At 47.0% G+C, this 10,436-nt stretch overlaps 1 pseudogene; it reads left to right on the top strand.

Annotated features, from left to right (window-relative positions):
* Positions 1-5,508: 5,508 nt before the first annotated feature.
* LOC101659141 overlaps positions 5,509-10,436 on the top strand; it is a 6,547-nt pseudogene continuing 1,619 nt past the window's right edge.

The following is a 10,436-nucleotide window of genomic DNA, read 5'->3' as shown; positions in this document are numbered from 1 at the left end:
CAGGACGGTACTCTTCCCACGGTTCAGCCAGAGAAGCAGGCCTCGGCCTTGATTCTGGCAAATGCTTGTTAAAGTGATGCGTGGGAGAGGAAGTCAGACACAATACCGGGGTCTTCATTTCCACTCCCGCAACCTTGGAACCACGTCAATGTCACGGACCAGCCAGTAAGTTGCCTAGATGGACAAGTTCTGAGTATGGGAGAGGCAGCAGGGAGGCTTCTGTGGGTCTTGGTCTGTCTTCTACCACCTGACCAGATTGATGGGTTTAATTGCAAATGTTCAGAAGGAACTGATGTCTAAGTAGTCCAGCACTCAAAAGTCAGAGATGTAGCTCGAGTAAAAACAGTCAACCAACCAAAGGCAACCAGTTACCATGCAATTGACTATGGCTTCTTGCATATCAAAGCAGAACCGTGCTCCACAGGGTTTTCAATGGAGATCTAATTTTTGGAAGTAGGTCACCAGGCCTCTCTGATGAGGTGCCTCTACACTTGAGCCTCCAAATGTTCAGTTAGTTTTCTTTCTGTTACTTTAACTCTTGGGGTCACAGATGGAAAGCTACAGTGTAAGTAAGGAATCTGTCCATTAATGTTGAGCATTATATGCCCAGAGGAGCCCTGGTGGTATAGGGGTTATGGATTGCACTGCTAACCACAAAGTCAGCAGTTCAAAACCACCAACTGCTCCACAGGAGAAAGATGAGGCTTTCTACTGCCATAAAGAGTTATGGTTTCAGGACCCCACATGGGCAGTTATTTTCTTGCACTTATAGGGTCACTATGAGTCAGAATCAACTCGATAGCAGTGAGTTTAATTTGGGGTTTTATTCGATGCCCCAGAGTGTACTAGGCTAGTGGAGGAACAAAAAGAATGATATATTGTTGTGCGTGTACTCTTGTGGGGTTGACAAAGTCTACACTGGGACAAATGAAATCTAATCGAAACTAAGGTGAAACCAGGAGTAATTCTGGAGTTGGCTTTCACTTACTGAGGGTCTGACATGCGCGGGACACTTACTGGGTGCTTCCACCCTGTCATTTTACTTAACCTTGAGTCTAGAACAAGTTTGCAAGTAGAGGGAGGCCTCATTGTACAGATGAAAATCTGCAATGCAGGGAAGCTGACTAATTCACCCAAGAGCTCAAGATAGTTATTAAGCCACATCTGTTTCTTCCCAAGCCCAGGGCCACCCTCGCTATTCCACCCAGAATGTCATCTGATGCTTTCACCTGTCATGTAGGTGGAGGTGACACCCCCAGCTCACATCCATCTGGTGCTGAGGCTCCGGGAGCCTCACACTCACTAAATCTGCCCCCACCGCACTTGAAACCTGGCTAGACATTGGGCAGGTAGGTCTGCCTTTTGAAGAACTTGGATATTTATAAAGGAGAAAACTTTCCCGTAAGGGAAAGGAATGCTACTTTTTTTTTTTTCACCAAAGATTCCAGGATGATTATCATATTTGCTTAGAAATCATTAACTGCTTGTCAAAGAAGGGGACAGCCAGTGACCGTCAAGATCTGTCAAGAGAAGAGAAACGGCCCTGCGATGCTAATGTGACTCAGCAGGAAATGGGATTTGATTTACAAAAATGTCAGCTTTGATGCAATTTTCATCAGAGCCTGCCGCCTATTGCCCAGCGTGCACAAACCCACATCAGTATTCAAAGGAGAGGAAGAACAGACACACTGGGATCCGACCACAGGTCCCTTGAAGTCATTCAGGGATGAACATTTATACCACATGTTTCTTGGGCTTTTAAAAGGTAATGTTCTGTGCTGATGGTCCCCCAGGCTATATAGATAATTGTAAAACAAACTCCATATTCCACTGACACCCTTTCTAATTACATCTCACCTTCATTAGGCTATTAAAGTGATAGATGGTAGCAATTACATTGAACCCCACTGAAAACTCTCTAGCTGTGACGCGCACTGACGAGAACATGAGTTATTTACTTAGCAACCAGGAAGAACTTGGCTGCCCCGGCCAAGCGGTGGAAAGAGAAGCCCCACGCGACCCATAGCAGCAGATGGATTTCTGGAGAAACGTCAAGAGCAGGCCCACGGGAAGCACGCACTTGGTGCTGACGTGTCTGCTGGCCTCACCACATGTCTAGCGGTGGGGAACAGACAACGTGGATCTGGTGTTAAGAGTTATGGCTTCTGTAGCCATCCAGGGCAACTCTGTGAGTGGAGAGTGGGGTCCCCACTTTACAGAAGAAAAAATGAAATTCAGAGAAGTTGAATGGTCTATTCAAGAACCTAAAGCAGTCAAAGAAAATCACCCAAACAGAGATAGTTCCAACACAAGGAATAGTTGAACGAATTAAAGAAGTCGAACCTAGAGAAGACAGAGAGAGAAGAGGGCAGCGACTGTCTAGACATCCCAACATGAGTTAGATTTGTGCCATTTACATGGCCCGGTTAAAAAATTCTACTTTAGCTAGCTAATGGTGTACGTCAGGATGATATCCCCTACCCATACATCTTCAAGCTCCCCATAGAGAAGCTAGAGTCAATGAAGAAGAATGGGGCCTCGGGACTGGAGGATGGCTTATTAGCAATTGGAGGTATGCAGATGACACTGCCTGCTTGCTGCAAGGGAGGAGGATGTGGAGCACTCGGTGATGACAGTCAAGGATGGATTACAACTCAATGTAAAGACGACGGACCAATAGGTGGCATCATGATAAATGGAGAAAAGATTGAAGTTGTCAAGGATTTTGTCCTGCTTACAAGCAATTCTCATAGAAGCAGCAGTCACGAGATCAAATGACACATGGCTCTAGGTAAACCTGCTGCCCAAGGACTCTGTACAGTGTTGCAAAGCAAGGTCTGCCATGGGACTAAGGAACACCTGACTCCGACCATGCTGTTTTCAATCGCCTCCAGTGCCGGTGAAAGGTGAACATCGACTAAGGAAGACCAAGGAAGAAGTGATACATGTGAATGAGGAAGCTGGCAACAAATAGTGAAAGTCCCACAGACTATCAAAAGAACAAAAAGATCTGCCTGGGAAGAAATACAGCCAGAATGCTCCTTAGAAGTCAAGAAGATGAGGCTTAGTTTCATGTACTTTGGACATGTTGTCAGGAGAGATCAGACGTCGGTCAAGGACACCATGCTTGGTAAAATGGCAGGACAGCCCAAATGAGGAAGAGTGTTGATGAAATGGTTTGACACAGTGGCGGCAGCAATGGGCTTAAACATAGTGACAATTGAGAGGTGGGGGCACAACTGAGCAGGGCTTCATTCTGTTGTACGTTCATCGTGCTCCTGTGAGGTGGAACACTGGACAGTACTAACAACAACTGGTTTAAACACCGAGGGCACTTCTTACTCTGCCTAACGGAAGAGTCAGAGGGAGACAGGGCTTCACAGCGGGTTCAACTAGTGGTTTAATGAAAGAATAAACCTTGGGTTCTTTCTGTCTGCGTTCTGCTTCATACACAGTGTCAGTTACCCCAAATAATTGGGACTCTCGTGTGCGTATGGTGGAGCCAGTAGCAACGGGCCACATTTTCTCATGTTTTCTTCTAGGAAGAACAAGACTTGGCTTTTGATAACTCTCAGAATAATATATACCCTCTGCAAACATCCCCCTCACATCTCACTGGGTGACGTTGGGGCGCATGCCCTTTTCTGAATTAATTATTATGTTTAGGAGGATGGGGTTACTCTTGTGAGTTGAGACTGATCATGACCTAATCTGGAGGGTCTGTAAATCTCAGATTCTTCTGAGATTTTTAAGGGAAAGGTGACAACTTGAACGATTTTGAAAGAAAAAGGGAAGTGATCGTTGGTGAGGCCCCCGGCGATGTTAACACTAGGGAAGAACAAGGACTGAGAAGCAGAACTATGATGAGACAGTTCAAGTTCATTGTGCCAGCCTGGCCGCTAAACACCTGGGTTTAATTGAAGGGTGGAGAGATAAATGGCTCCAGTGAGCTTCGCCTTTCTAGTTCTCAGGTCTCTTGCTTTGTGAAGGCCGGACCAGGATGCAGCTGCCTTAGCCCGTTCCCTGCTTCAGCTGGCAAGGCTCACTTCCTGCAAGACATCCTCAAGGAGAAGCTGCATGGACCTACCCCGATGCAGCCTTGGGTGCTGGAGCAGCCGTGTGGAGATCCCTGCCAGCGCTGAGATGCTTACACATTCACTGACTCAGCTTTCCTCCTGCAGCCGGCATCATTGTGTGTGTTTCGTGGGATGGAGGAGGACTTTGTGGATTGATGACGGAAGAGTTGGACTTGGCTTGGGATGTTTTCTTAATGTGCAATTGCCCTTTATATAAAACTCTCTCTTATACATGAGTCTGTGGATTTGTTTCTCTAAAGTACCCAGACTAACACATATGATGAGGGTGGGATTGAGAGAGGGACTCTGATATCCTTCCTCTAGCCCAGAGACTTCATCCGGAAGCACAGGGCAGTGGGGCTAAGAAGCCCTTGGCTGGGCACACAGAAGATGGAGACGGAGACAGAGACAGTGCTGGTGTGGGAAGAAGGGGCTAGACAGGCTTGGAGATGGGGGACAGGAGGGGTCCTAATGACCCAGTCTGGTCACTAGAGGACATTTGAATGTCAGAAAGGGGCACTGTGGTGCTTCTACTCTCTTTCTCCATTGCTCCCTCACCTAGTTTCTGTGAGAAGGAGATGCTAGCATGGCTAAGATGCTGCAGGGATTGGATAAGACGTGGGGGCAGTTCCTCTGATACCTCTTCTGGAGAAAACACTCCCAGCCCATTTGAACAGGTAGGATTCCTGGGACTGCTTTCTTCCATTGGTTTCTGGATCCTGTAACTTCCATGGGTGAGGTGTAGGACGGTGAGGACGTATCGTGGGATTTCGGACACGTTTTACTGGGTATGTGTCCAGCTCCCTTTCTGGACACACGGCTTTTGTAGGCCTGTGAAGCCATTGTGAAGCATGTCACAATGTGGAAAAGACCCACAACGTGTGAAGGGAGGCTGGGACAGGAGTTCTCTGAGAGGAGATGGTTATCTCTGGGAGTGCTCATCACACTGAGCCCCTACTCTGCGTCATGTGTACCATCTAGCCTCATCTCCCTGGCAGCCCCGTGACCCTGGTGTGCCAAGTGGCTCTGAGGGATTGTTAGAAATTTGGCAGACCCTGTCTTCGCGTTTCACCATGTGCATCAGTGTGTCTGCACCTAGAGAGGTTCAATGAATAATTCTTACCTGACAGGCTGAAGGCATGATTAAGCCTATTTCATAAATGAGAAAACTAAGGGCCAATTATCCATAGTTGACTGACCAAGGTAAGACGCAAGTGATGGCAGAGCTGAGACTCAGCGGTCGATCTTTTACCTCCTAGTCTGGCTTTGATCCAGAACGCCACAATCTCTGATATCCCTCTGTGTTCAAATATTTGAAGGCTCAGATTCAGGGAAATACTTAGTCTTTAGGCCAATGTTGTCCTGTTGAACTTTGGGGCCATGGTGGGAGTGTCCTGAACCTGCACTTTCTGACACAGTAGCAACTGGCGACATGTGGCGACTGGACACCTGGGATGTGGCCAGTGTGAGTGGAGATTGCATTTTTAATTCTTGAGACCAGTGGCTACCACGTGGAGCGGAGCCACTCGGCAGTGCTCCCTCTCCCAAACACAGCACAGCCACACACCTTGCGCTCTCTGTAGATGGCAGTTGGAGAAACCTTCCTGTATGTCTTGGCAAACACATCGAGTGTCCTCAGATGTGCCAGCCGTTCTGTAGTTACTGTACAGAAGTCAGATGAGGATAAAATAGAGGGAGCTGAAGCAGAAAGACTATTGAGTTTTAATCCTTTCTTATCATCTGCGAACTGCAAGCTCTATCCTTGGCATCCCCCTCTTCCCTGGAAACGGGAGATGCTGCCCTGCAAGGCCCTGCCACCGTCAAGTGAGGCGCATTCAACACACTTGAAAGAGCACCCTTCTCGTCAACCTCATTTCCCCCTCAGAAGCAGGTATGGATCTTTAATAACATTTATTTCTATTTTTTAAATAGACTAAGCCGTTAATCCATTAACCCTTGTATTTCTTTCTAGACCCTCAGTCTGCAAAGTTGTTCTCTCATCACATGCTAGAACCTGGCGAATCTGAGCTGAAGCGGAGCGTAAGCAAACTCCAGTCCATAACAACGATGATGACGAAGCCGTAACTATTCATCTGGCATTTGGACCACGCACGGTGTGCATTCTTTATGCCCAATTGCATTTAGTCATCATAATACTATGAAGTAGGTTAGGCATCTTTATTTACCAGATGGGTAAGGAGCCAAGCTAGACTTCAAAACAAGGTTACCTGGCTCCAACACTAGGATGCTTCCTCTGTGCTCTCATGTTTTTCGGTCACTTCCAAAGCAAGGAATCAGATGAAAGGAGCTGTCTCAAAGACTCAAACTCACTGCCATTGCTCTAGTGAACCTATAGGACAGGGTAGAACTGCCCCAGTGAGTTTCCAAGACTGTAACTCCTTATGGGAATAGAAAGCCTAGACTCTCTCCCATGGAGCAGCTGGTGATTTTGAACTGCTGACCTTGCAATTAGTAGCACTACCATAACCACTATGACATATAGACTAGTAAAAAGTAGAAACAATCGACATGGCCAACATAACAAATGTTAAGTGGAGGGGTGGGGGGAGCACTGCTATACCATTGTATTAGTCTGGGTACTTTAGAGAAACAAATCCACAGAAACTCATGTATAAGAAAGAGGCTTATATAAACATCCCAACCCAGTGCTGCCCAAACCCACAAGTCCAACGTTAACTCATATGTCACCAATCCAAAAAGTCCTCCTCCATCTCACAAACACATACTATGATGCTGACTGCAGGAGGAAAGCCAAATCAGTGAGTGTGTAAGCATCTCAGTGCTGGCAGGGGTCTCCACGCGGCTGCTCCAGCACCCAGGGCTGCATTCGGGTAGGTCCATGTGGCTTCTCCTTGGTGATGTCTTGCAGGAAGTGAGCCTTGCCAACTGAAGCAGGCAACTAGCTAAGGCAGCTGCGCCCTGGTCCGACCATCACAAACAAGAGACCTGAGAACTAGAAAGGTGAGGTTCACTGAGCCATTTCTCTCTCAGCCCTTCAATTAACCCCACATGTGTTTATTGGCCAGGTTGGCACAATAAACTTTAACATATATGAAAATGAACTCAGGATGTATCAAAGACCTACATGTAAAACCATAGAACTATAAAGGTTACCAATGACAAAATATGGACAATCTTACGGAGGCAAGGGAGACATTGGAAGGTTGACAAGGCTTATAGACAACAGAGGCAAATACTGTTTCATGCACAATCTTGCACTAGTAGGGATCTATGAGTGGATGCTTGGATAGACACAGGCTGAAGAGATGGGGGCAGGACAGTAGGAGTAGACCCCTGGAGGCAGACAGCTTGACAAAGGATATTTCATATGCCCATTTACTTTTGCTGGTGAAGAATACTGAGAGTATCACGGACTGTCACAGGAACAAACAAATCTATCTTGCAAGAAGTGTAGCCAGAATGCTGCTCTTTAGAGGAAAGACTGGCAAAGCTGGCAAGGCTTCAGCTCACCTACTTTGGGCATGTTGTCAGGAGAGGACAGGCCCCGGAGAAGGACATCATGCTTAGTAAAGTGGAGGGGCAGGGGAAAAGAGGAAGGCCCTCCACAAGATGGGTTGGCACAGTGGCTGCAACGATGGGCTCAGGCATAAGAATAATGATAAGGATGGCACAGCACGGGGCAGTGTTCTGTTCCGCCGGACATTGTGTCACTATGAGTTTTGCCGACTCAACGGTCCCTAACAGCAACAAGTGACGTTTGCTGCAAATGTACCCGTGAATGTGGTGAAGTGTATAAGGGAAAAAGTTATGAAACCTTCTTAGACATAGCCAACCACCTTGAAGGGATGAGTCACTGGGTCTTGGGACTCAGGTGCCACCATCTCAGGGGGCACCAAGGTCAATCGTCATAACACAGTCCACAAAGACAATAGCTTACATCATATTCTGATGAGGAGAAGGTCGTAACGGTTTGTGAGAAGCCAGCTCCGGTGCAGCTATTTGGTTCCCCCCTGGCCAGAGGAAGAAAGAACAAGGACAGTCAAGAGACACATGGAACAATTTGCCCAATTGACCGATGGACCACGCAGACATCCGTTTCCTCAACACTGAGACCAGAACTGGATGGTGGCTGGCTGCTCCTGTCCATTGCTCTGAAAAGGATCACATTAGAGGGGAGAGAATGGGAGAAAAAGGTGAAACTGTGCTGAAAGTCATTTAAGAGACCAGGCGTCCTGCTCAGATAGAGACGGGTGAGAAACCCCGCCCTCCCAGGTTTGACTGTGATCCTTTTGATTTCGAACGGAATTCACCCTCTGTGTGGGAACGGGCAACCATTTAAAAGCAGAAAGGCAGAATACATCCAAAGACAACGATGGAAAGGAGTAACAGAAACGAGAAACACCAGGACAGGTGGAATCGCAGTGGGACATTGAAGGGATCCAAGCGGTGAGGTAAGTCAGAAAGTGTACAAACTGCTGAATGCAAATCAATGATCTTTTCTATAAGCCTTCGCCTTGTCCACCATAAAAACTGAAAGGAAATCCACAACAACACATTCTGGCAAGCACACGGAGCGATTGGCACCCTCACCCATTGCTGGTGGAAGTATAAAATGGGGAGGCCAATGTGACACATGGGATTTCCTGAAAACATTGGGAGTAGACATGGTGTGTGCTCCAGCAATCCTTCCCCTTGATAAATATCCGAGAGAGCTAGGAGCTGCAACAAAATAGATGTATGCACACCACCATGTTCCTGGCAGCCCTGTTCACAAGAGTAAACTGATGGAAGTGATCTACATGGACAAACTATGGGAGAGGCATAGGACGACAAAGGACACAGTGTGAAAGGGTAAGGATGACTCGGGAAACACCGCAGACCATGGATGGCCCTGGAAAACACGACACTGAATAAGAGAAGCCAATCACACAAAGACAAGCATTGTGGCATGAGACCTCTATTGTAAAAAGTCAAGAAAAGATTACCACTTTCAAGGAACATTTGGGATGGTCTCCAGGGATGGAAGAGGAAAGGGGGGTGTGTGTAAACTACTGGACAGGAAGTAAACACAGGTTATCTAGGGATATTGGGAAGGCAGTCTATCCTAGAGCGAGGTCAGCAAAAAAAAAAAGTAAACAACGGTGAAGCCGGGGAAGATATGGGAGTAGAGCAAAAGTTAAGGTGATCGAGATAAATACTCTTCTATACACAATACTGCGATCGTGGCGATCTATGAGGAGATAAATGGGTAGACACAGGGACTGGACAGGTGTGGAAGTATGAATATATATAGGCTCCACAGAGGATACTTTTACATGTGAATTTACCTTTGCTGCAAATATCTTCATGAATGTGCTGAAGTATACAGGGGGCAAAGTTATGAAAACGTCAGAGATGTAGCTAACCTGTTTGAGGGAATGAGTTGCAGGGTTTAGGGGCTCAGGGCCATCATGTTAGAAGACACCAAGAGGCACTGTTTCATGATAAAGGCTTTGTTTTATTCTTTACGCTAGTGCATCGTGACCGCGTTGTTGGGGAGGGTGTCTTAAAAATCTCCTAAGCAGCCATCTAAAGTGCAACTCTCATCTCCCCCTGCCTGGTGGAAGGAAGACTGAATAAAAGTAAAGATGCATGGAAACTATCAGTCTAATGGGCTAAGGAGCTATAGGAACTGTAGCTTCCCTGACCTTGAGACCAGAAGAACTAGATGGTGCCCAGCTACCACTACCAACTGCTCGGAAAGGGATCCCATTGGCAGGTGTGGGGTAGAGTAGGGGAAATGTGGACTACAGCTCCAAATGATACAGTAGACCGGGCTTACTTATTGAAGAAAGACTCAGGGAAGCCCTGAGACTATGGCCCTCAAGTCACTCCGGGTCTGGAAGTAACTCAGCCGCATGGCTCAATTTGCAGCCAAGCAATAGGCAGGCCCATGAAGAGGACAACAACACTAGGTAGGTATGCACATCTTCAACCAAAGGGGCAGCATTTCCCTGAGGACAAAGTTTAGAAGGGTTAGGAAAGATGGAGGAGTGAACAGGAAGCATGGAGCAGAAGTGGAATATGGGATGTGATTTTGTGGGGACTGCAGTCAATGACATGGAACAAGATGGGTAGAAAGTGTTGAATGGGAAATCGATCTGCTCTGTCAACCTTCACTCCACTTAGAAAAAGAAAGAATGCCCCTCAGGACCAATAATGAGAGTAGCGATACCAGGAGGGGAAGGGGAAGGTCGGATAACGGAAAAGTGGGTGAAGGGAGACAGTGGTCACTGAAAGACAGGAAAACATTTTTTTATAAATGATCAAGGGTTCATGAGGGAGGGAGAAGGGTGGGGGGAATAAGCTGATACCAAGGGCTCAAGTAGAAAGAAAATT

Source organism: Echinops telfairi, unplaced genomic scaffold (assembly GCF_000313985.2).
Source record: "Echinops telfairi isolate 266 unplaced genomic scaffold, ASM31398v2 ScPeMD7_10;HRSCAF=50, whole genome shotgun sequence".
NCBI lineage: Eukaryota > Metazoa > Chordata > Mammalia > Afrosoricida > Tenrecidae > Echinops > Echinops telfairi.
This window is presented reverse-complemented; position numbering and strand designations above follow the sequence as displayed.